A 26,811-nucleotide genomic window follows, 5' to 3' on the forward strand; every position below is an offset into this window, starting at 1 on the left:
CTCCTTCACCTTGATTAGAATTTTTAAATCCATCTTCGAAATTCACGTTTGTTACTGGAAGTAACAGCAACAATAGAACCGAAAATCGGTTACTCCAAAAGGCGGTTATTTTTAGAATTGTTAATATCTAGGCTAAATTGGAGACGAAAAGACCCGGTTTAACCGAAAACCGGTTGTTTCAGGGCCATCCGTCATTGCCACGCCTTGACCGAGGTGGGCGGATACGTGCCTCCGCTGGTGAGTCTTCGGCGGGGCGCTAGATGGACTGAACAGCAACCAGCAGGCCGGCGCGATTGTGTTGGTGCGAGACGCACTCACTAATTTAAAGCTGCGGACCCCGATGTGTCAGCGATGCAGTCATGAATATTGTTGGGATCCATTGCAGGGTAGTAACATGTACTTTGTGCCGTTAGTTGTTCGAAATAATCTGATTGAGTTATTTCCTATGCATCACCACTGTCACGAGTCCCAGTGCAGCCTTAGTAACGGTTCCTTTATTACTCTGGTGGTGGAAACTTGTTCACATCTTCGCCAATACTTGGTACCGTCTGTAATTTCTAATTCTGTAAATAGTTTTTATTGTAGAGTTTGTTATTATGAAATGGAGTCCTGTGACGTTACATACAGGATGTACCAGGATTATCTCTGACGCATTCACACACACCAAGTTTTAGTAGCCGTTTAACAGAGTTCAATGCGTGCATCATCTGTAGCACGCAGGACATCAAAGCGATAGTTCGACCCATGTCCACCCTTGGGTGTTCTCATTCATGTGTGCAGTTGTTTCTGTGATGCTAGCTTGCAGTTTCTGCAGGTGCCACGCTGGTACCTGGTGAACAGCATCCTCCATAGCCCCCTTCCCTCCAACAAAAATCTAATGCGATTATGTCTGCAGACTTCGGGGCCAAAAAATGGGTCCTCCACTGGCAATCCAGCGAGCTGTAGATATGTCATCCAAAAGCTTTCTAACAATCGACGTCCATAGAGGAGGGGCACCATCCTGTTCCAGCATGAGGTCAGGTTGCAGTTCTAAGACCTGTGGAAATGCAAATTTTTCCAACATGTCCAGATACACAAAAGAGATTATTGACGCCTCTGCAAAAAAAGAAAGATCCCACCACACGGTTGTGAAGCAGATCACACCACAAGTTTACCATTGAAATGTCGCGCATTCTTTCAGTGCTGAAGTGGGAATTTTCACGGCCACAGGTCCTACACTGTGTCGGTTTATCTTCCGGACACATGAAAGCAAGCTTCGTCGATGAAAAATACCTGTTTCAGGTATTCTTGGTCATCGTCGATGCGACTCAGTATCTCAATTTCAAATACTTTGCGCTTTGGCCTGTCATCAGGTAGAAGTTAATGCACCAGCTGCTCCCTGTTGGCATGACGTTTCAGTCGAGTAGCACCCTGTCCGCAGTGGCTGCAGATACCTGGAATTCTGAGACTCTTGACGGACTGATTTGCGTGGACTCATTTAAATTGACTGTTTCACCTGTACCACATATGCATCACTCGTGCTTGGAAGCTCAGAACTTGTCCTCTTCCCGACTCTTCCGGTATCCTTGAAACTCCTATAACACTTTATGATGGTCGGACGTGGTGCTGGTTTTAGTATCGGACGGTGATTCGGATCGACAGGAAGAACATACCAGAGATACTCGTAGTTCCAGGCGACAGCCATGGCTAGCACGCGCGCGAGGCGCAGCAGCCGCGGCAAGTCTGTTAGATGGCGTTGCCCTATGGGGTGTGTATACTGCTTAATACCGCTGCCCCGCTGTTTCTAGCCAATTTGTCGCTACTGACTGAAGCCTTGAGTTACGCGCCATTGAATAGTAGAGTTTTGACTTTGTATGAGTTATGTTTGTGATTTTGATTGCTCCCTGATTTCCCGTATACGCAAAGACGATTTTGCTACGCCCTGGTCTTGTTTTGGTCATTCGTTTACTTCGTGTTCTCCGCCGTCATTTACTTCCGTAACTGCCTGTTTCGTTCCACTAGTCTCTACGTTACCATCAGTGTAAGATATCACAAACTGTGTTCTATCTACACAGAGTAGAGTGGTGTGTTTCTGTAACGTGCCCGGAAGTTCTGCTTCTCTGCCATCCCCTTGGGGAGGCATTTTCATCAATAGTTAACATGAAAAAATTGGCCAAGAGCGAGTAGCACTCAGCCACTGAGGGATCCGTGCGAACATAATTATGCGTGTATGTACAGTTCATCGATTTGGGAATCGAGGATCTCAACGATTTTTGACTGTTTTAAATGTAAATATTGGTAAGATATCGGTCCCGGGAATTTCAAGACCATATCAAAATCTGTAAAGTAGATCCTCAGAAAAGCCCGGATATACAAAAGAAGCGAGCAGGGGACTGCTGTTGATACACAAGACTTAAGAAAATTTTTGTTATTTACTTATTTAAACACGATTACTAATTACATTTTATGTTTGCATGTAGTAACGTTCGTGTATTATGCTTTTGACAGATCATATATGGAATGTACGTTCTAATGGCAAAAAGATATTTTTTATGTGATGTTGTTGTGGTCTTCAGTCCAAAGACAGGTTTGATGCAGCTCTCCACGCTACTCTACCCTGTGGAAGCCTCTTCATCTCCGGGTAACTACTGCAGTCTACATCCCTCTGAATCCGCTTACTGTATTCATCTCTTGGTCTCCATCTACAACTTTTACGCCCCACGCCTCCCTCCAGTATCAAATTGGTGATCCATTGATGCCTCATAACGTGTCCTACCAACCTATCCCTTCTTTTAGTCAGTTCGTAACACAAATTTCTCTTCTCCCTAATTCTATTCAGTACGGGCGCTGAAGACCTTGCTGTCGTGCGCCCACAAAACCCCTCTACTACTACTACTATTCAGTACCTCTTCATTAGTTATGTGCTTTATCCATCTAATCTTCAGCATTCTTCTGAAGCACCACATTCTCTTCTTGTCCAAACTATTTATCGTCCATGTTTCACTCCCATACATGGCTACACTCCGTACAAACAATTTCAGAAAGGACTTCCTGAGACTGAAATCTGTACTCGATATTAACAAATTTCTCTTCTTCAGAAACGCTTTTCTTGCCATTGCCAGTCAACATTTTATGTCCTTTCTACTTCGACCATCATCAGTTGTTTTGCTCCCGAAATAGCAAATCTCATTTACTGCTTTAAGTATCTCATTTCCTAATCTAATCCTCTCAGCATCACCTGATGTAATTCAACTACAATCCATTGTCCTCGTTTTGCTTTTGTTGACGTTCAACTTATATCCTCCTTTTAAGATACTGTCCATTCCGTTCAACTGCTCTTCCAAATGCTCTGACAGAATTACAATGTCATCAGAAAATTTCAAAGTTTTTATTTCTTCTCTCTGGACGTCAATTCCTGCTCCAAACATTTCTTTAGTTTCCTGTGCTGCTTGCTCAATATACAGATTGAATAACATCGGGGACGGGTTACAACCTTGTCTCATTGCCTTCTCAACCACTGCTTCCCTTTCATGTCCCTCGACTCTTATAATTGCTATCTGGTTTCTGTACAAACTGTAAATAGTCTTTCGACGCTGTTTTTTACCCCTGCCACCTTTAGAATTTTAAAGAGAGTATTCCAGCCACCATTGTCAAAAGCTTTCCCTAAGTCTACAAATGTTATAAACGTAGGTTTGCCTTTCCTTAATCTAGCTTCCAAGATAAGCCGTAGGGTCAGTATTGCCTCACGTGTTCCTACATTTCTACGCAATCCAAACTGATTTTCCCCGAGGTCGGCTTCTACCAGTTTTTCCATTCGTCTGTAAAGAACTCGCGTTAGTATTCTTCTATGTGAAATCGTAGGGTCAGTATTGTCTCGCATGTTCCTACTTTTCTCCGGAATCCAAACTTATCTTCTCCAAGGTCGTGTCAGTATGAAACTTCCTGGGAGATTAAAACTGTGTGCCGGACCGAGACTCGAACTCGGGACCTTGGCCTTTCGTAGGCAAGTGCTCTACCAACTGAGCTACCCAAGCAGGACTGACGACCCGTGATTGCAATCAGTTCGAAACTTAAAAATCTTACACCGTCTATAGACTATCAACTTTAGTATCGGGTGTAAATTTTAGTTCGATTTTCCACGTTGTTGAAGTGAAAATGGGGTCTTAACAGTCGGAGAACAGACAGACGGATGAAAAATGACAAAAAAATCCTGTAATATAATTACAAATTAATAGCACTCGGATTTTTTCCTTTACTTGTTCTGTGAAATCTTCCTTCTTGCCAGATTTCATAATTCTTGGTCAACGGAAAGTACACTACAGATTTTGATGAGTAAGTTTTCGAGTGGCAAAAATGACCGTATCCTTTTATTGGACTGTCTTAAAAGCTAATAAATGTTACGCTCCCAAGAGACCATAGATCTTAATATGTGACATAAATATAAGCTGGATACGTCTACCCGTTCCTGAGAAAAAGGGTTCTTAACAGTCGGACAGACACAGACAGAAGGACGACAAAGCGATCCTCATTTCTAGAATATACTTGATCAATTTTATAAAGAGCGTCAACGGACGACCACGCGAAGGATTACTTCAGGGCACCTATCAGACAGGGTAGTGTTTGCGGGTAGTCACACATCCGCAGTCACTTGTACAGTGCCGCAGACGTTACAGTATGTCACAGAGTAGACGCTTACCAGACTCTCTGCGGCGGAAGGGCCATAGGAAGAATGTAAGCAGGACAATCGCAAAATGATGAATCCCAATGGCTTAATCTGAATCGTTCTGTTGTTTTTCGGATGTGGCGACAGTGTGTAGAGACCGAAACTGCAACTCGAAGAGCAGGGCTGGGCCCACAATATGTGACGTCAGAAAGAGAGGACTGTTTATGGCTGTAGCGGCATAACGGCACCGCTTCAGTACTGCACGTCAACTGGCATCTGACCTCGCAGCATTCTCTGGACGTGTTGTATCGAGAAGCCTTCCGGCGACTGATCTTTGTCGTCTGAGGCCTACTGTACGTGTATCTCTGATGCGTCTTCACCAAAGGGAACGTCTATAGCGGTGTCGCCAACATGTCACCTCGACAGTCGAACAGAGGGCCAATATTCTTTTCATAGATGAATCCTGCATTGACGTCGAGAGTGATTCTCGACGGATTCCTATCTGGAGGCAACCTGGAATACGATTTCTGGATCCAAACATTGTGGAAAGAGACCGAGATGACTGGGTGTTGTGTGATGTCCTTAGGTTAGTTAGGTTTAAGTAGTTCTAAGTTCTAGCGGACTGATGACCATAAATGTTAAGTCCCATAGTTCTCAGAGCCATTTGAACCAAAGAGAGCGATATCGAGGAGAATCCTCAATGGTGTGACCAGGGATTATGTTGACAACTCGAACACCTCTTCACGAAATATGTGCAGGTGACTTGGCAAGGTTTAACTGCTGTCAGGTACCGTGACAAGATCTTAGAAACTCGTGTGCGGTTGTTGCGAGGTATTGAGGGACTATAATGTTCGACCTAGGGGTTGATGTTTTCCTGTAAACGGAAGATATTGCATGTATAGCGTGGCCTCCTCGGTCTCCCGATTTGGCCGGCATGCACTACGGAGACGGGTTGCATCATGTCAGCATCCATCAATGACTCTTTAAAACTTGTGCGGAGCTCTGCAGGAATAATGGGCGTTATTGCCTCAACATCAAATTAACGACATCATTCACAGCATGCTCCGTCGTTGTCAGGCCTGTATTCCTGTCAGAGGTGGACGCACTCCATACCGAGCACATAAGCCAGTTTTCGGAACGTGTGTGCAAATCCGTTAAGTTTAAAAAAAATGAAGAACATTTTTGTCTACCATTATGCGTGTTGCATTTGTTTGCATTCTGTATTCCTTATGTTATTTCTGCTTGGTTACTGCTGCATTGTTTACCTTGTTTTTACATTACTGTCACCTGTTTATATTGTTTTGTGGGACAATAAACGCAGCCCTGTAACATATCTGTGTGTTGTTTTAATTTTGGACACCAGTGTTTATTTAAATTATATTTTGTAGTATTTACTGTTGAGTAAATTATTGTAAGACTTATTGCACGTTGTTAGCCCAATTCACTCATATCCTGTTTCGAGAAAAAACATTTTAGTAGACTAGTTCATTAATTTACACATACCAAGAGGACATCGGAGGAAATCGTTCACTTTCATAGATAGTATCGAGAAAGAAAAGACTAAACAACAGTTTCATAGTGACCTAGACAAAAACATTTAGTAATACACAACCCATTTACACACTTTACGATTTAAAATTAATAGTAAAAAAATTTAAATACATTCATATTTTTTCAATTCGCTCTGTGATATGCGCAGGTATCAATAATTTTCATAAGGTTTAACCTATTTCACTCCACCTAGGTGATTGTAGAGCATAGCTGACATAAGGCTTGTTGTAAAATTTATTCAAATATTTAAGAAAGCTGACTAAATGTTAACTGAATAGGCCGGCCTATGTGACCGAGCGGTTCTAGGCGCTACAGTCTGGAACCGCGCAACCGCTACGGTCGCAGGTTCGAATCCTGCCTCGGGCATGGCTGTGTGTGATGTCCTTAGGTTAGTCAGGTTTAAGTAGTTCTAAGCTCTACGGGACTGATGACCTCAAATGTTAAGTCCCATAGTGCTCAGAGCCATTTGAACCATCTGTTAACTGAATAGTAGATTGGAATTTTAATGTGGAAAATGGATTGGATATACATCTTATTAACATGACATATTCAGTAGTCCCTGTGTAGAAGAACATTTCAGAGGGAAGACGAAAGGAGCACGCACGATCGGTTGTTCGCAACTAGACTTCAGAAAATCACGTATTGCCAGTGGAGCTGATATTCTGATGCACACATAGCAGCGAGAAGTGAGCAAAAAACTTGACGGGTCCTAGTGCTGTCAAGCAATCTAAGTTGGTTATTTTGTTCCAAGCACAGCTGCAAGATAATTGCTTGACCTCAGGGACCAATTTTGGATAAGCGCAGATAGGTTCGTTACATACGACGTTTTTCCTATGGGCAGCTGTCTTCTCAACAGAACACTCGCAGCTGAAGTCAGTAACTTTCATCCGAATTACGTTGTAAGTTTGGATAACCTAAAGGCAATATTTATACCCTTGTGTGTTGAGTGAATCTTAGGATAAACGTAAAATATATGAAGTATGAAAAATATGTTGACATGGAATTGAGTGCATATTATTTTCATGAATAATATTAATTAGTTGTTTTCTGTCCTCTGTAAAGTAAGGAAGTATTTCACCAGAAGCGTTTCCCTTTAAAGTACAATGTGTATCAAAAAGAATCTTCTCCATTGGCACATCTATATTTCTGAAACTAATAAACGTATACAATAAATTTTGTATTTTGATGAACAGGAAACTCAAAAAGTTCTTTTTAATACTTTTTGATAGTTTTTCAGTATGCCCCCATTGAGATGCACGGCATATGTCAATGTGGAATTCATATTGTTCCCACAGTTCACCTACCATGTTTCGAGTTACAGCTGCCACAGCTGCTGTTATGCGATGTGTCAATTCAGATGTTGGTAACAGAGGCATATAAACGGAGAAGTTCATTAAACACCAAAAGAAATAATCATATACAGTCAGATCCGGTGACTTTGGAGACCAGTAATGTAGGGCTGAATCATTTGGACCATGCAGCCGATTCACTGTTCAGTAATCCTTTTGACTGAAAAATTCCCGAACTTCTACATTCGGGTGTGGCAGTGTCCCATCCTGTTGGTAAATGAAGTCGTTCAGTGTGCGGGAATAGAAAGTTCATAAGCGTATCGAGATATGCCCTTCCTGTAACAGTGTTTTAGACAAAGAAATTTGTGCCATACACCTTTTCCCTTGAAACTGCACGAAACACACTGCTGCTACCTAGTGGGAACCATGTAAAGCTCGAGAGTTTGCTGTTTCCAACAGTATGTCGTTCGCGCACATACCTCAAATAACATAATAGTTATGATTTTTTAAAAATCGGATGAGTGTTTTTGATACACTCTGAATTTCATCAGAAGTGTTTCTGTTTACTTGTAAAGCATTACGAGTGGTTACGGAAACGTGCTGAACAAATTACTTTTGGCATTTCGATTCATACATAGTAAAAAACAATTTTTCTTACTTAAGTGATGTTTTCTACGTTCAAAAGATGTTCATTGTTCTATTTTATATATTTTAATGACAACAGTTTTTTGTTGTCTTTTAGCAGAGGGTTCATAGGAAAACAGCTTGTCACTTTCACTACTCACGATTTTGGCTTTTACTGCAATAAACACTGACTTCCTAAAGCGACAGGAAAGACTGTTTGTCACTGAAAAGGAGCGGTAAACACGGTGCAGAAAACGCATAAATATCACAATCGTGCCGAGCGAGGTGGCGCAGTGGTTAGCACACTGGACTCGCATTGGGGAGGACGACGGTTCAATCCCGCGTCCGGCCATCCTGATTTAGGTTTTCCGTGATTTCCCTAGATCACTTCAGGCAAATGCCGGGATGGTCCCTTTGAAAGGGCACGGCCGATTTCCTTCCCCATTCTTCCCTAATCCGAGCTTGTGCTCCGTCTCTAATGACCTCGTTGTCGACGGGACGTTAAACACTAACTTCCTCCTCCTCCATCACAGTTCCAGTTGGTGGCCTACGATGAAATGTGCGGATAGTAGATGAATGAAAATCAACACTCTATTGTGGTCTCATTTTACTATATACGGTGAACTGGAATACCACCGACAAAATTTTGGAGATTCTGCATTAATATGAGTCTGTGATACCCGGTGGCTGGTTACAAATCAACAGCTTTTCTTGCCTTATACCAAAATACTCAGAAAATATCCTTGAACAACCCACGCAATATTTTAGGTGGGATTCGAATTCACTCCATTGTCACGGCTTGAAGTCCATATTGTTTCTGCTTCACATCATCGCCGGTAATATACCAGAATTAAGAGAAATAATTGGTCAATAACACACAATTTGTACAACTGATATTGCATGATGTTTGCTGATTATTGGATTATACAGTGCGATGAACATTTGCATCAAGCTAAAATTGTCGGCCAGAGAGAAACGTTTTATAGGTTGAGTTTTTGAACTGGTCTGGAATACTGGCACGGAGGGGAATATTGTTAGTTCTCCGTGAAAGGTAATATGTACAGTGTGTTCAACTGATAGTCTCCCATGACAGAGTTTGCCTTTTGCATAGTTTATGGAAAGCGCAACCATCACCTGCCATCATCATCATCATCATCATCATCATAAGCAGCAGCTACAGCAATAATCCGTGGTCATCAATACTGAATACTACACGATGCATCAACCAGATGCCTCTACCTCGAAGGATTTAGTAGTATTGGGAACAACCGAAGGCAATTGATTCATTCGGTTGTTGGAAACAGTTGATTTACTCGACTATACTGTTGCGTATTGATTGAATTATTCATTAATTTTTTTGTGTGAAACCGGTCTATGGGAGCAACAGAATGAAAACAATACATTTATTTGGATGTATGACTGAACAGTCCACGGGTGTACTGCCGGTCCATGGTGTCCAACGGGCACAATATTTCGGCGATCAGACATGTCACCACCGTCAGGTTCACTGACATACTGAGCTACAGACGATGTGCGGCCGACTTACAACTCCTCCCTATGCATGCCATTTACTCCACGGTATGCACCTGAGAGCATGAGTCAGTAGTCGCGGAGAGGCTTCCATTGGCGCCTGTGGTACGTCAGTGTAGTTACTCTGTCCGCCCTGGTCGCCATATCACTGTGTTTGCTAATCATCCTCTTAATTAGACACAGTGCTCGTTCTCAAGCCATGCTGATATAGCTGCAGTCTCGGTTGATAAGATCACCCATGTTGCGAATTTCGATGGCTTCTATAACGACATTGTCCCGGTATTTGGAAGTCTGCGCTAAAATGCTCGTGCTTTAGTATTCCATCGCATGATCACATGATTCTCTGGCAAAAGAGTGCTCTGCGACCGCTGACTTGTTGAGGTACATTAGTCGCGTATGCCGCTGGTGCTCACAGTTCGTCCAATATTTGTCCTGTCACATTAGCACGAATCTGAGGAACCCCGGCCTTCCGCGAACCGAAGTCATCTTAAGAGAACAATGGACAAGGATCCTGGGTGGCAGAAATGAGTCAACTACTCTGGCCCTAAGAACGTGGATAACGCAATCCGAATAGATCTGACGCTGTGCACACTTTGATTGATCAAATCTACTGAAGTTTCTCTATACAGGTGCGGCTGAGAGCAAGTGGCGATTGAGATCTGTACACCCTGACAGGGCCGGAGCTGCAGTACGTTACCCTGTTTGCTTCGTGCGGTGATGTAACTTGCAGCTGGCGAGAAGTGTGCGGCAGTGGCGAGACGCGGAGGTGGCACCTGTGAATCGACCGCAGCCACGAAAGAAATGCAGAAATGTCACGGTCTTGCGATCAGGCAGACGGATCGCAATTTACTCTCCACCAGAGCCCTGAAATCAAGGCAGATTTCAGTGTGTGATCCACCTGTTCGATGGTCAAACCAAGGACCAATTTAGCTCACTTATACGACAGAGCCCACAAGGATACCAAACGTCAAGACTGGTAAACCAACAACGAATAAGTGTGCCCTCAGCAAACGAGTAGTCAGAGACGTTTGAAGTCACACTGTCAGTACAGTAAGAACTTCACCACAGGCTCCATAGTCTACCTACTTGCAAGTGAAGTCAGTCTTACGACAGGTCCCAAGTACCAACTACACGTGGCAGAGCTTCGACCAGACCGAAGCCCAGCACCGAAGTACTTGCACCTCTCCAGAAGAAAACAAAAATCCGTTTTCCCGCAAAGTGCGCGAACGACACTGCTTTCACACCATCTTGAGCCAATCACGGGGCTCTAGAGGCGCTAAATGTCCCCTCCCCCACGATAGCACAAACTCATCTTGAGTTAAGAGACCTGTGTCTCTGGAAAAAAGGAAATCGCCAATTACTGGCTTTTTAAAATTTTCACGTAGGGGGAAGATAATTTTCTCCAAAGTCGTGATGCTTCCCACGCCAACAAGTGAACACATGCAATCTTAAAGATCTTTATCTAAATTACCTGTGCCTTGGAGCTTGTTAGTCCAAGCTATGAGGCCTAATAAAGATTCTATCTCCTAATGTTTCTCACACACCAGAGTTTCTTATACAACCGAGTTGCTCGATGGAAGTGGTTCACAGGCCTATTTGCAATATAGGCGAACAAGAAAACTTGTGAATTTTATTACGTGTGGCTCTGCACACAATGCCCAGTTTATGACTCCACTGTGTAGACATGTTCCCTCAGTCTGTCACCCTCAGCCCAGGCTTTGGTTGGCACCAATGCAAGTATCATGGCATTGTTCTGCTGGAGACCGGTCTTGACGAGGGGCTGCTCTGTCTGCCATGTACAGCTGTGGGCCTGTCCAGCAAGATTTACTGAGGAATGGCCTCATCGCCAATTGCTTCCAACTCCCAACATGTCGTTTCTATGAGCTAAGAACCATGAAAATACCTCATGCTTTTAGCGCCACACCAGGCCCCATCATTGTCTGCTCAGACTGTTAACTTCCTAGTGTCTCACTCAAGGTGGATCAGGTTGTAATAAAATCTTTAATAATTTCCCATATACGGGAAACAGGTGAGAGAGTAACTTGTCCTCTCTCACTCCTCTGCTTGCCTCTCTAAGAGTTCTCACAGATCTCCGTCCCTCTCAACATAGACCCGTAATTATTGACATACATATCACTATCCCCCTCAAATTTTCATATCTTCACCCCAGACGGAACTTGAGGAAAAGAATTGGAAGAAATTTTCAGACATTCTTGAAAGAACACTCAGCTGGATATCCCTGAAATACAATAACTATCGAAGATTTGTTGAAGTGGTAATAAGTGCGGCTAAGAAAAAGGTTACAAAAAAGAAAACGACCTAGGATGGAGCGAAACTCCAAACACTTTTATCAACAGTTTCCTGGAGCGTTGCGGTGGTGAAAACCGTAACGCAGTTAGGATGCCGCAATATGGCTAAAATCGATGGAGAAAGTTGAGCAAATGAACTTTGCAACATCAAATAGGAAGGCATGGTCGTTGTTGCATAAGTTTGTTGCATAATGTAATAGCTGCCCATGTAGTAAAAACATACAAAGTATTTCAGGGTCACAGTCATACCACTCAGATAAAGTGGTATCTCAATGCACTGAAAGAAGCAGGAACAGTAACTCCATATTCAGATCTCTTTACAATAGATGAAGTTAATCGAGTCATACTGGCATAAAATATGGAAAGGCCCGAGGTGAAGTTGGTACTCATCCAGGATTTTTAAGAAACTGTGGCAATTATACAAGAGTACGATTGGCAGAATTTCTTAGCCACATTTTACAATTTGGTATTATGCTAATCGACTTAAAACAGCGAACACAATGACAGACCTCAAAACTACCGCCCATAATACTTCTTAGAGCATTCACTGACGCGGGATACCAAGGAAAACTCAAAACGTCAATTGCCTTTGTAGATCTTGTATATCTGTGTGCAACACAGTTTGGAAGCAAGGTATAATTTACAAATATTTACATATTATCCCATTGTGGGGTGGCAGGTTAGTAATAACAATGATATTCAGTCACAAGTAACAGGAGAGAATATTAAAACATTGTTGACCATCTTTTATGAGAGCCTGGAACCTATTTTTGTGGTCAGCTAGAGAGCAATGGAGAACATACTGACCATAGGTTCCAGACTGCAAGTCCACATTCTTATTCATCCCACTGGAAGAAATGTTTATATTCTCTGTTTGCTCAGTGGGATCAGATTTATGATTATAAATGAATATTTTGAGCTCTGATTGATACATATATGGTACATGCACAACATTGTAATATTCATTATGTTAAAATTGATAATAAATCTCATTCTGGAAACATCCCCCAGGCTGTGGCTAAGCCATGTCTCCACAGTATCCTTCCTTTCAGGAGTGCTAGTTCTGCAAGTTTCGCAGGAGAGCTTCTGTAAAGTTTGGAAGGTAGGAGACGAGGTACTGGCAGAAGTAAAGCCATGAGGACCGCGCGTGAGTCGTGCTTCGGTAGCTCAGATGGTAGAGCACTTGTCCGCGAAAGGCAAAGGTCCTGAGTTTGAGTCTCGATCGGGCACACAGTTTTAATCTGCCAGGAAGTTTCATATCGGCGCAGACTCCGCTGCAGAGTGAAAATCTCATTCTGGAAACATCCCCCAGGCTGTGGCTAAGCCATGTCTCCGCAGTATCCTTTCTTTCAGGAGTGCTAGTTCTGCAAGTTTCGCAGGAGAGCTTCTGTAAAGTTTGGAAAGGAGGAGACGAGATACTGGCATAAGTAAAGCTGTGAGGACCGGGCGTGAGTCGTGCTTCGGTAGCTCAGATGGTAGAGTACTTGTCCGCGAAAGGCAAAGGTCCCGAGTTCGAGCCTCGATCGGGCACACAGTTTTAATCTGCCAGGAAGTTTCATATCAGCGCACACTCCACTGCAGAGTGAAAATCACATTCTGGTAAATCTATCTTAAAACAGCACTATGAGCAGTTCAAAAGGGACCTTTACAGTAAGTTCCCATTAAATGGCCTTTCGCCCTGGCTCCTGAAAATCAAAATAACTGCTCGCTACAGAAGTGGGAAATAACGGTCACCACTTTTCAAACAGATTTGTTAACATTACAGGTGGCACACTAAAAGTTACTCCTGCAAAATCTAAGTGATCAAGGACGGTGTATAGTCAATCGCGATTTCAATTCCTATTTGTACCGAAAATAGGAGTTTAGCTGCGGTCTTACTGTGACGTCAACCAAGTCAATGCATACTCCGCCGTTTGACTGACGCGGATCGTATGGTGGCTGGGTGTGAAGTGAAGACCAGCCTTGCCTCTCAGGCTGCACCTATGTACAGGCGCAGCGGAAGGCCAAGAGAACATTTGCTGTTATCCGTTCTATGCCCACGCAGCAACCTCTAAATGGCCGATTTCTCAGACTCATAATATTTTGTAACACGGTTCTGTTCTAATTTTGAATTTTCGTATAACACAGTTCTGTATTAATTTTGAATTTTGGTAATTTTTGAATGAATGTAGTTAAGTTGCCTAAAATTACAAAAAAAGTTTTAGCTCGCCAACATGTAAACCTTGCCGTCTATAATTTTTAGAACGGAACTGACAGTAGAACACGACCTCTGAACTACAATTTTAAGAGACCTTGTATTTGTTATTATTCACATCCAGGCCTTGAAACTTGTTACAACTCTGTTAATTAATAGATTTCTTCAAGTGCTATAGTCAGAACTTTCTAGCATTGATATAACAGATACTTAACTTACTACAATTAAGAAAATTTTTGTTACAAACTTAGTTTTCAGTAAATTGCTAGAAAACTATTAGAAGTAGCTCACTGTGGTTAAATAATTAACGTTTATATACTAAAATGAAGCTTCATTCAAATTTTCATATTTCTAAGTTTAATATTTAGCGGCTTTAATTTTTCTTAAAAATGTGGATTCTGACCAAAATATTGCTTTAATCATGTTGAGACATGTACCAGTTAATTTTGAGATAATGCGCACATTATGACCAGTTTTTGGGTTCCCAGCTTTATTATTTCGCGCCACTTATTTTTCTCTTAAAACGATGTATTCCGGGCAAAATATTCATCTGATTAATCCGAAATTTGACAGTTTAAACAGTAATATGCTAAAGCATATGCTGACAAAGTTTAGAAAAACAACTTTAACTTTTAATTCAATTCTTAATTATGATGCAATACTTGTGTGCTATGCACAGACGCGTTGTGGTGACGTGGCGCTACTAACAGTGAACTGGGGTAAGACCCGGCAGGCCAGCCGCTGTGGCCGACGGTTCTAGGCGCTTCAGTCTGGAACCGCGCTGCTGCTACGGTCGCTGGTTCGAATCCTGCCTCGCGCATGGATGTGTATGATGTCCTTAGGTTAGTTAGGTTTAAGTAGTTCTAAGTCTAGGGGACTGATAACCTCAGATGTTAAGTCCCATAGTGCTCAGAGCCATTTGAACCATTCTTAAGCCCGGTACACTCGGTCGCCTCTGTCTCTCTCAGATGATACAGCGATTGTTCCGCCATTCCATGTAGAAGGATGGCAAACCTGACACATGAAATGTTAACAGATAGAACATTCTACGTTACTCCTGAGCACACAACAAACGAACGAAGGATACTCAGTGATGGCCTTCCACAAGTGTCAGCCCTGGCACCGCTGCTGTTTAGCATGCGCATCGATGATATGCCTGAAACAAGATCTTTACAATCTGGATATGCTGACGATTTGGCTCTGCTCACACAGCATAAAGACATGGAGGAACCTGAAAACACACTGATATACGATCTTACCATGATGAGTAACTACATCAGGAATTGGAGACAGTTACTAAGCCCAAGAAAGACAAAAGTTACATGCATTCATTTGAATAAAAAAATGCAAATAAAGAGCTAGTGATTTATGTTACTAAAGTACTGGGGGACCACAAAGGGGAGGTTCAACGCCGGCCGGACTGGCCGTGCGGTTCTAGGCGCTACAGTCTGGAACCGAGCGACCGCTACGATCACAGGTTCGAATCCTGCCTCGGGCATGGATGTGTGTGATGTCGTTAGGTTAGTTAGGTTTAATTAGTTCTAAGTTCTAGGCCACTGATGACATCAGAAGTTAAGTCGCATAGTGCTCAGAGCCATTTGAACCATTTGAACCACTGGAGGTTCAGCCGCCTAATTGGGCAGGTGTTCTCTATCCTTCACCACCATAGGCATCTTTGCTTCGTGAATTAAGAGAGCTGTGTATCTGATAATGGGTCTGAGTGTACTGTAGTGTCATGTTCGTTTTGGAGATGATGAGAAGAGAGAGAGAGAGAGAGAGAGAGAGAGAGAGTGAAGCTTGGTATCAGCATGTAGCCTACTTCTCTAGAAGAGCGCCAAGGGAGCTACCGAACCTAGCGTCCCCATCCGACGGACGGATCACCGAAACAGTGTCGTATGTTTTCGCTTCGTGAGTCGCTGTAGAGAGGTTTAAAATTGAATTCAGGTCGTTTGATGTAAAGACCGGCCATTAGGGACTCCACACAACCACCACTCTTGTCCTCTACCGTAAAGGCAAAAGGGAAAACGTCAACAATATGTGGCGTACCTGGACGGATACCCATCCAAGTACTGACCGCGCGTGAAGGTGCTTAACTTATGTAACTGACGGGTAAGGGGGACCCAGTTCGGCACGGCCTCTCTCACGGTTGACGTTAGCAGCCACGGACTCTCCCAGAATATAACACTGAAGTATGTGGGATAGTACCCTCAGTTACAAACAGAACTTGACAAAAGCAGCAGCTAAACTGCGAACCGGAAACAATATAATTCAAAAGCTATATGGCACAACTTGAAACACTACGGCAGGTGCCTCTGCTGTGGAACTGGTATACTGAGTGGCAGAATATTGTTCACCTGTATGGCTAAATGGTGATCACATGAAGAAAATCGACGTGGAACGGAATACGATCTTGATAATGATACATGGGACAATAAAAACCACACCCGTCCATTGTTTACCGATGCTTAGTCATATCACATCCGCTCACAGAGAGATGCGTTAGTGGGAGAGTACAGGAAAATATAAAACAACGGCCAGCTTCGTATTCTCTTACTGAAGATGTAAACATAAACAGACTTTGGTCAAGAAATCCTCTAATCGTTTCTACTGTAGGCATGCAACGAGATGAGTTCGACCTGATAGAATGTTGGCGTCGAAAGTGGGAAATGGCTTTGTTGACACTTCTCACACAGATCCAGTGCATAACCGGAAAACCACCAAGGTATGACCTTCTCAGGAGAGTGTGTGCTAAATAGGATAACGAGTCACGAAAGATGTGCCGACTCCTTCTATAAATGGCGATTGGTTACTTCTCCCTGAGTGTGAATGCGATGCTGAAAGACAACTGATTCGACACATCGTCAAGGAATACACTATTAGCAAGTATCAAGGCCAGACTTGCTGATTTCGTGAATGTGGCCGAAGAGGCTACCGATTGTATTTGTAATTTGGACATATGTTTTTGACTTGCTTCTCATTTCGTTATGCCCTGACTAAGTCTTTTATGTTTTTATATGTTTACCTTTGTTTATACTTAAGTTTATATTTTTCTTTGAATATTTGTGAGCTATCTCCAGCTTTTATTTGTATTATTCTTTCGCATTTATATACTTTACTGGTGTCTTTTATAAATTGGAACTTGTGCCGTACACTAAATAAATCCATTGTGCTCAGGTCGGGACGGCGCAGGCGAGACGATTTAAGGAATGTTATTGTCCGCATAACATTTCCTCACAGATCCTGCTTTAAGAAAGGGTGGAATATCATTTAGACACAACCAGTCATAGTCTCTTAACTGTTCCTCTACTGTGCGCAGTACATAACGCTATGAAATGTGTTCATATCATCAGTATTTAGCGCTTTCATAGTGTAGTAAGGAGTTCACAACCTAACCACGAAAACCACTAACTTCTGCACCATTTATGTGCAGTAATGTGTTCATTGTAAATAAGTGTGTGTGTGTGTGAGTAGAATCTAATTTCTGCACCACTTCATTGCAGGAATGTGTTCATTGTGAAACGTCCCCTTTGAAAAATTATACAAGACTGTGCTTAAACTGACATACAATATTTTTTAGCACAGCGCAATCTGACTTTCAAAAATCTCTACAAAAGAATGGCCCTGACTAACATTAACCTATACCTTTCACAAATCACTTACCTCACCAAAAATCTTCGTTACTCGAACTACTGCAATACAGCGAGCGCCACTACTGCCAGCTAAATAAAAGATTCAAACTACTGAAGGCACTAACTACTGATAGACATAGTTAGCAAATGAAAGATTTTGATAGAGAACAAACAATGTATTTACCTTAATAGTCATAATATATATAGCAGTTCATGACATCCAGTCTTACAAATTTCAAAACTGCGCCATCTCTCTCCCCACATCCACCACTGCTGGCGGCTCACCTCCAACTGCGCGACGCTACGCGCTGCTAACATCCAGCTGCCCAACACCACAATGGCAGACAACAATGCAAACTAGCCACAGACTGCACACAGCACAGCCAGTGATTTTCATACAGAGCGCTACGTAACGTTGCCAATAAGAATACATAAAACAGCCTACTTACAATTGTAAATAAGTATTGTAGTAGTTCTAGTACATGTGTATTACCTTATAAATAAAAAAACTTTTTTTTAAATTTCAATTTCAGTACATCAGTGTTTGTAAAATGATTCTTTCATATAGTGCTCATTAAGAAAAATGATTATCATTCCACTTGGAACCTTCGTAAGGTACACTACTGGCTATTAAAATTGCTACACCAACAAGAAATGCAGATGATAAACGGGTATTCATTGGACAAATATATTATACTAGAACTGACATGTGATTACATTTATATGCAATTTGGGTGCATAGATCCTGAGAAATCAGTACTCAGAACAAGCACCTCTGGCCGTAATAACGGCCTTGATACGCCTGGGCATTCAGTCAAACAGAGCTTGGATGGCGTGTACAGGTACAGCTGCCCATGCAGCTTCAACACGATACCATAGTTCATCAAGGGCAGTGACTGGCGTATTGTGACGAGCCAGTTGCTCCGCCACCACTGACCACACGTCTTAAATTGGTGAGAGATCTGGAGAATGTGCTGGCCAGGGCGGCAGTCGAACATTTTCTGTATCCAGAAAGGTCCGTACAGATTGCAACATGCGGTCGTGCATTATCCTGCTGAAATGTAGGGTTTCGCAGGGATCGAATGAAGGGTAGAGCCACGGGTCGTAGCTCATCTGAAATGTAACGTCCACTGTTCAAAGTGCCGTCAATGCGAACAAGAGGTGACCGAGACGTATAACCAATGTCTCCCCATACCATCACGCCGTGTGATATGCCAGTATGGCGATGACGAATACACGCTTCCAATGTGCGTTCACCGCGATGTCGCCAAACATGGATGCGACCATCATGAAGCTGTAAAAAGAACCTGCATTCATCCGAAAAAATGACGTTTAGCCATTCGTGCACCCAGGTTCGTCGTTAAGTACACCATCGCAGGCGCTCCTGTCTGTGAAGCAGCGTCAAGAGTAACCGCAGCATTGGTGTCCGAGCTGATAGTCCCTCGTGCTGCAAACGTCATCGAACTGTTCGTGCAGATGGTTGTTGTCTTGCAAACGTCCCCATCTGTTGATTCAGGGATTGAGACGTGGCTGCACGATCCGTTACAGTCATGCGGATAAGATGCCTGTCATCTCGACTGCTAGTGATACGAGGCCGTTAGGATCCAGTACGGCGTTCCGTATTATCCTCCTGAACGAAAAGATTCCATATTCTGCTAACAGTCATTGGATCTCGACCAACGCGAGCAGCAATATCGCGATACGATAAACCGCAATCGCGATAGGCTACAATCTGACTTGTGATGGTACGCATTTCTCCTCCTTACACGAGGCATCACAACAACGTTTCACCAGGCAACGCCGGTCCACTGCTGTTTGTGTATGAGAAATCGGTTGGAAACTTTCCTCATGTCAGCACGTTTTAGGTGTCGACACCGGCGCCAACCTTGTGTGAATGCTATGAAAAGCTAATCATTTGCATATCACAGCATCTTCTTCCTGTCGGTTAAACTTCGCGTCTGTAGCACGTCGCCTTCGTGGTGTTGCAATTTTAATGGCCAGTAGTGTAGTGTTCATTAAAAAAATGACAATCATTGCAATTGGGACCTGTACATTAGCTTATATGTTTCAATTGTAAATATTTGTCATGTGTTATTGTTTTTCTGACATGCTCTACATCCTGGAGGAACTCCTCACTACGGATCAATTGGAATGAAAGTAAATCTAACCTAACAGCGCAGCACCAGCACCTCCGTACTTCACTGTTGGCACTACACCTGATGGCACATAAAGTTCTCCAGTCACTCGCCAAACCCAATCCATTCCGCCGGACTGTCACAAGATATGGTGTGATTCATCACAACAAATCAAGTGTTTTCAGTCAACCACTATAAAACAGTAGCGTCTTTCCTCGCACCACCACAAGCTTAGCATTTCCATTATGGCTTATGAGTAGCTGCTCGATGATTGCACCCGTACATGCAGTAATTGTGCTAGCTGGACAGCTGGTAGCAATTTGGAACACACGAATGATTCCTTCTGCTGTTTTAATGCGACTTTTTACAACCATCCTCCAGCGTGCTCAACTGTACCTGTCGGTCAGTACATGAGAGAGCTCGGTCTAGGCTTAGCTCTGGTTGTACCTTCGCGATCTCACTTCACAATCGCATCACCAACAGTCGACATGGGCAGCTTTAGAAGGGTTGAAATGACACTGAGAGATCTGCTAGGTGACATCCAATGACTAGTCCACGTTCGAAATCACTGACCGCACCTAACCGACTCATTATGCTATTACTGCCTCTTTACTGACACACGAGTACTCTCCGCTACATTTTATACTGGTGTGTACACCTCTAGTGTGATATAGTGGTCAATTCCACATTGCAAAGAGTGTCGGGGTACTTCTGATGAAACGGTGTGTGCTTGTCATCTGCTGTCCCCCATAATGTCAGACATACACTACTGGCCATTAAAATTGATACACCACGAAGATGACGTGCTACAGATGCGAAATTTAACCGACAGGAAGAAGATGCTGTGATATGCAAATGATTAGCTTTTCAGAGCATACACACAAGGTTGGCGCCGGTGTCGACACCTACAACGTGCTGACATGAGGAAAGCTTCCAACCGATTTCTCATACACAAACGGCAGTAGACCGGCGTTGCACATTAGCCGGCAGGTGTCGCCGAGCGGTTCTAGGCGCTTCAGTCTGGAACCGCGTGACCGCTACGGTCGCAGGTTCGAATCCCGCCTCAGGCATGGATGTGTGTGATGTCCTTAGGTTAGTTAGGTTTACGTAGTTCTAAGTTCTAGGGGACTGATGACCTCAGATGTTAAGTCCCATAGTGCTCAGAGCCATTTGAACCATTTTTTTGAACGCACGTTGGAAGCGTATATTCGTTATCGCCACACTGTCGTATCATCCGGCGTGATGGTATGGGGTGCCATTGGTAAACGTCTCGGTCACCTTTTGTTCGCATTGACGGCACTTTGAACAGTGGACGTTACATTTCAGATGTGTTACGACCCGTGGCTCTACCCTTCATTCGATCCCCGTGAAACCATACATGTTGCAGGTCCTCTACGGGCCTTTCTGGATACAGAAAATCTTCGACTGCTGCGCTGGCCAGCACATTCCCCTGATGTATCACCAATTTAAAGCGTCTGGTCAATGGTGGCCGAGCAACTGGCTCGTCCCAATACGCCAGTCATTACTCTTGATGAACTGTGATATCGTGTTGAGACTGCATGGGCAGCTGTACCTGTACACGCCATCCAAGCTCTGTTTGACTCTTTGCCCAGGCGTATCAAGGCCGTTATTACGGCCAGAAGTCTGGGTACTGATTTCTCAGGATCTATGTACCCAAATTGTATGAAAATGTAATCACACGTCTGTTCTAGTATAATATATTTGTCCAATGAATACCCGTTTATCATCTGCATTTCTTCTTGGTGTAGCAACTTTAATGGCCAGTAGTGTCTATCTCTTCATTATTGCAATGTCTCTGTTTTTCCACAAATTCATTACGCCATCCTACTTCCTATGTCGAGCTTCTTTCTGTCTGCATTCCTATCTGTCCATTTTTTCTGCCACTTAGAGAACTCATGGTTGGATTACCGTATTATGTGCAGTATATCTTGAAGTCCGTGTTAAGTTGTAGGTCTCTTTGTAACCGGCTGGGTATGTCAGTTAAAAAAAAAAGTTCGGAAGAAAGCAATGATACACCATCAAAAATTGGACCACGCCTAGTGAACTAACGCAATGTTCAAACCAAATTTCGGGTTTATTTCAGCTTCAACTTTACCTTTATCTAAGTTCTAATGTCTGGGCTTGTTCAGACCTACTTCGGACTTTCTTCGGCTGATTTTTCATCGGTAAAAGCTGCAGTTTGAGACGAGGTATAGAGTCCCAGTTCTAGTGGCTGCTGAAGCTAAAATGAACAGAAAAATAAACGAAAATGCCGCCAATTATTCAGTGAAATGAGAGGTTGATTACAGTCAAGAAACACTAAAGATGTTTAAATGTCAAAGAATTATAGACACACGGTTTTAGTAGATTTCTAGGGCTTAAGGAACAGGAAAGTGTATAGTAATGCCGACAGTAACACGATGAATGGGAAAACCCGCGCATAAGTAACCGCCGGCCGCTGTATCATCTACGATTAAGGGAAAAGTACTGTAAGAGAAATCATGGACGAGAGAAAGTATTACGGCACCAAAGATGTTACAGCAGGCTATACAGAGGAGTCGGTGTGGTTTGGCCATTTAGGTGAATGTTTCTGTTTCGCTATAAAGCCGCTTAAAGAAAGTGGAGAGCACTGAATCATTCACCGTACGATTCGGTGGTCGTCTCTACATCTTATGAGTTAGGAGAAAACTTCTCCGGCGCACGGGTTTTCATATAGCAACAACGGCTGGAGCGATCGGGCTACAAGCTAATCACATGCCCCTTGATTATAGATCGCTCTTCGTACTGCCTTGAAGGCAGTGGTCGGCCAGTCAGAATAGGCTTAAGGCATATCACTGACAAGGGAACCTCCCCATCGCACCCTCCTCAGATTTAGTTATAAGTTGGCATAGTGGATAGGCCTTGAGAAACGGAACACAGATCAATCGAGAAAACAGGAAGAAGTTGTGTGGAACTATGAAAAAAGTAAGCAAAATATACAAACTGAGTAGTACATGCGCAAGATAGGCAACATCAAGGAGAGTGTGAGCTAAGGAGCGCCGTGGGCCCGTGGTTAGCTTGAGCGACTGCGGAACGAGAGATCCTTGGTTCAAGTCCTCCCTCGAGTGAAAAGTCTACTTTTTTTATCTTCGCAAAGTAATGATCTGTCCGTTCGTTCATTGACATCTCTATTCACTGTAATAAGTTTAGTGCACCGCAAAACCGTGCGATTAGTAGACGAAAGGACGTGCCTCTCCAATGGGAACTGAAAACATTTGATCGCAAGGTCATAGGTCAACCGATTCCTTCACAGGAAAACACGTCTGATATATTCTATACGACACTGGTGACGGCATGTGCTCACATGACAGGAATATGTTGTTGACCCACCTAACTTGTACACTTGGCAAATGGGTAAAAAGATTCTTCTACCTTGCCCGATTTAGGTTTCCTTGTGGATGTGATAATCACTCCCAAAAAAGTGATGAAAACATAACAGACGGTCAGATAATAATTGTCTGAAAATAAAAAATTGAACTTCTGACTCGAGGGAAGACTTGAACCGAAGACCTCTCGTTCCGCAGCCGCTCACGCTAACCACGGGACCACGGCGCTGATTAGCTCACACTCTCCTTGATGTTTCCTATCTTGCGCATGGACTACTCAGTTTGTATATTTTGCTTATTTTTTCGTAGTTGCACACAACTTCTTCCTGTTTTCTCGATTGATCTGTGTTCCGTTTTTCACGGCCTATCCACTGTGCCAACTTATAACTAAATCTGAGGGGGATGCGATGGGGAGGTTCCCTTGTGAGTTGTCTTTACGTTTACCAAAATCTCTTCATCTGAATAAGCCGGTAATTCCTTGAAAAAAGGCACATTTTTTTCAGCTTCATTTCCAGTCCCAAGTATTCTTCAGTCTCTAAGAATGCTGCTGATCAAGAGACATTAATACCTACCTTCCTTTTCTTTATCTATATTTTTTTAATTACAGGAATTCAGTGGAGTGTTGACATCTGCTGTGGAGGGGTAGTTTCTGAAAGAGACAGCAGAATTTTCTGCCTCGACGTTCTAAGGCGTTCCTAGAGCTCGAAAGATTTTTTGTTTGCTCGAAGATATATAAAACATAGAATGGTTGCATATGCTAAACTGGTTAATCGATTCACGTTTACAGGAGCTATACGACATGTTTTACTGAATAAAGACTAGATTCTTGAATGCGTCTTAAATTCTTTCCTAGTTGCACTATTACTAGTGTCTTTGTTGTTAGACTAATTTTGTAGACAGCAAAAACTTTTGCATGTTTCTCAGCGAACGGTAAAAAAACCATCAGTGTTTAACGGTGAAAAAAAGCAAAAGTGTTTGTTCCATGTCAGTTAAATTAATATCTATACTTATCTGACTTCGTGGATCAGTTCAAAACTGTGTTGAAACACAAATTTATGCGGTATTGCGGGAGTGAAAATTAGTGAATGGGAAACACCTCTTTTTTAAAGCGCTGCAAGATAAATTTCTTATGCAGCATATGGAACATCTTGGCCCAATTTCCATAATTCTGGTATTGTTTCTGAATAAAGTGCCGTCACCAATTGCACGTACCTCTTTATTTTAAGAACCACGTGCGGTATTCGCCGTAGGCCATTCCCCAGTGGTTTACACTGAGGTGATCTGAGATACCTCCTAATATCGCGTCGGACTTCCTTTTTCCCAGCGCAGCTCAGAAGTTCGATGTGGTATGGTCTCAACAAATCGTTGGAAGCCCCTTGCAGAAATACTAAGCCATGCTGCCTCTATAGCCGTCCATAACTGCGAAAGTGTTGCCGGTGCGGGATTCTGTGCACGAACTGACCTCTAGATTATGTCCCATAAATGGTCGATGGGATTCATTCCGGGCAATCTGGGTGGTCAGATCATTGGCTCGAATTGTTCAGAATGTTCTTGAAACGTATCACGAACAATTGTGGCTCGGTGAGATGGCGCGTTGTCATCCAAAAACATTCCTTCGTTGTTTGGGATCATGAAATCCATGAATGGCCGCAAATGGTCTCCAAGCAGCCGTTCATAACCGTATCCAATCAATGAACAGTTCCTCTGGACCAAATGACCCAGTCCAATTCATGTGAACACAGCCAACACCACTATAAAACCACCACTAGCATACATAATGCGTTGTTGAAAACTTGGGTCCATGGCTTCGTGGAGTCTGCACCATATACGAACCCTAAGATCAGCTCCTACTAACTAAAATCGTGACTCATCTGGCCGGGTCACGGTTTTTCGATGGTCTAGGTTCCAACCTATATGGTTACGAGCACAGAAGATTCGCTGCAGACGACGTCGTACTGTTAGTAAAGGCATTCGCGTCCGTCGTCCGCTGCCATAGCCCATTAACTCCAGATTTCGCCGCACTGTACTAACGGATACGTTTGTCGTACATCCCACATTGATTTCTGCGGTTATTTCACGCAATGCTGCTTGCATGACAAGTCTATGCAAACACTATTGCTCTAGGTCGTTAAGTGAAGGTCGTCAGCCACTGTGTTGCCCATAGTGAGAGGTAATGCCTGAATGATATTCTTGGCACTCTTGACAATGGATCTCGGAATGCTGAATTCCCTAACGGTTTCCGAAATGGAGTGCCCCATGCGACTAATTCGAACTACCATTCCGCGTGCAAAGTCTGTTAATTCCCGTCGTGCGGACATAATGATGTGGGAAACGTTTCCCATTAGCCACCTGAGTACAAATGACAGCTCTGCGAATGCATTTCTCTTTTATACCTTGCGTACGCTATACTATCGCCATCTGTTTACGTGTGTATCGCTATTCCGTGACTTTTGTCACATATATGTATGTCAGGAGCCATGAGAGATACCTGACATTCACCATAAGATAATGGCGTTGTGGTCCAAAACCGGTCGTGGTTTTTAGAATGAAGAGGAAAGTGCAAATGGTGCTGGTATACGAGGCAGCGTTATTTTCTATTGACGTCAGAATTGTCATGAATGATGGGTCACTGCTGGCTACCAGCACAAAACAAATGCGTTAACTAAGGCTCTTATATCACTCACAATAATTAACGATGATGATCCAAGAATGAGATTTTGACTCTGCAGCGGAGTGTACGCTGAATGAAACTTCCTGGCAGATTAAAACTGTGTGCCGGACCGAGACTCGAACTTGGGACCTTCGCCTTTCGCGGGCAAGTCCTTTCTTTCAGGAGTGCTGGTTCTGCTTGGTTCGCAGGAGAGTTTCTGTAAAGTTTGCAAGGTAGGAGACGAGGTACTGGCAGAAGTAAAGATGTGAGGACGGGGTGTGAGTCGTGCTTGGGTAGCTCAGTAGAGCACTTCCCCGCGAAAGGCGAGTTCGAGTCTCGGTCCGGCACACAGTTTTCACCTGCCAGGAAATTTCCACGATGATGATATACATCGTTCAATTACTGACAGAATACAATTTTACGAACAATTTGCTATGTGCTTCGTCTACTTCATCAGTGGATATTTTGGTATCGATACTACCATGTAGCCGAAAATTATATGAAGAATTTGCTCCGACCCAGACAACTTCAAGTCCGACTAAAGTTGGATTTCAAGACACACTAAAGTTAGACTTCCCCTTGTTACAGGTAGCACCTACCACTCAATGACGACTGTAAGCGCTCTGATTGCAAAATTTTATCACCTGCATGGAGATATACAAAATTAGTCACAAAAGTTGTGTGGATAATGATAAGGTCACATTATTCCAAACTTACATAATTACGCAAATGATGTAACTGGAGTTGATAAAGCAAAGGACTCACCTACAGCTGTAAAACCAATACAGAAGAATGATCAAAATTTCTTAATTTTTTGCGCAAAAGACTCATATGCATGGAGAGTTACAACGAAATTTTCAATAATGCACAACCAGAGCCCCAAAAAGCCAGCT

The 26,811-nt window shown here is 43.1% G+C and overlaps 1 protein-coding gene across 1 annotated transcript in view; it reads left to right on the top strand.

Annotated features, from left to right (window-relative positions):
• The first annotated feature begins 200 nt into the window (after positions 1–200).
• Positions 201–26,811, top strand: part of LOC126482385 (putative uncharacterized protein DDB_G0287191) — a 109,019-nt gene continuing 82,408 nt past the window's right edge. Inside the window, exon 1 of the mRNA XM_050106485.1 lies at positions 201–237. The gene's annotated coding sequence lies outside the window, so the exon portion shown is untranslated. The remainder of the gene's footprint in view (positions 238–26,811) is intronic.

The sequence above is a fragment of the Schistocerca serialis genome, chromosome 5, assembly GCF_023864345.2.
Source record: "Schistocerca serialis cubense isolate TAMUIC-IGC-003099 chromosome 5, iqSchSeri2.2, whole genome shotgun sequence".
NCBI classification, from domain to species: Eukaryota; Metazoa; Arthropoda; class Insecta; order Orthoptera; family Acrididae; genus Schistocerca; species Schistocerca serialis.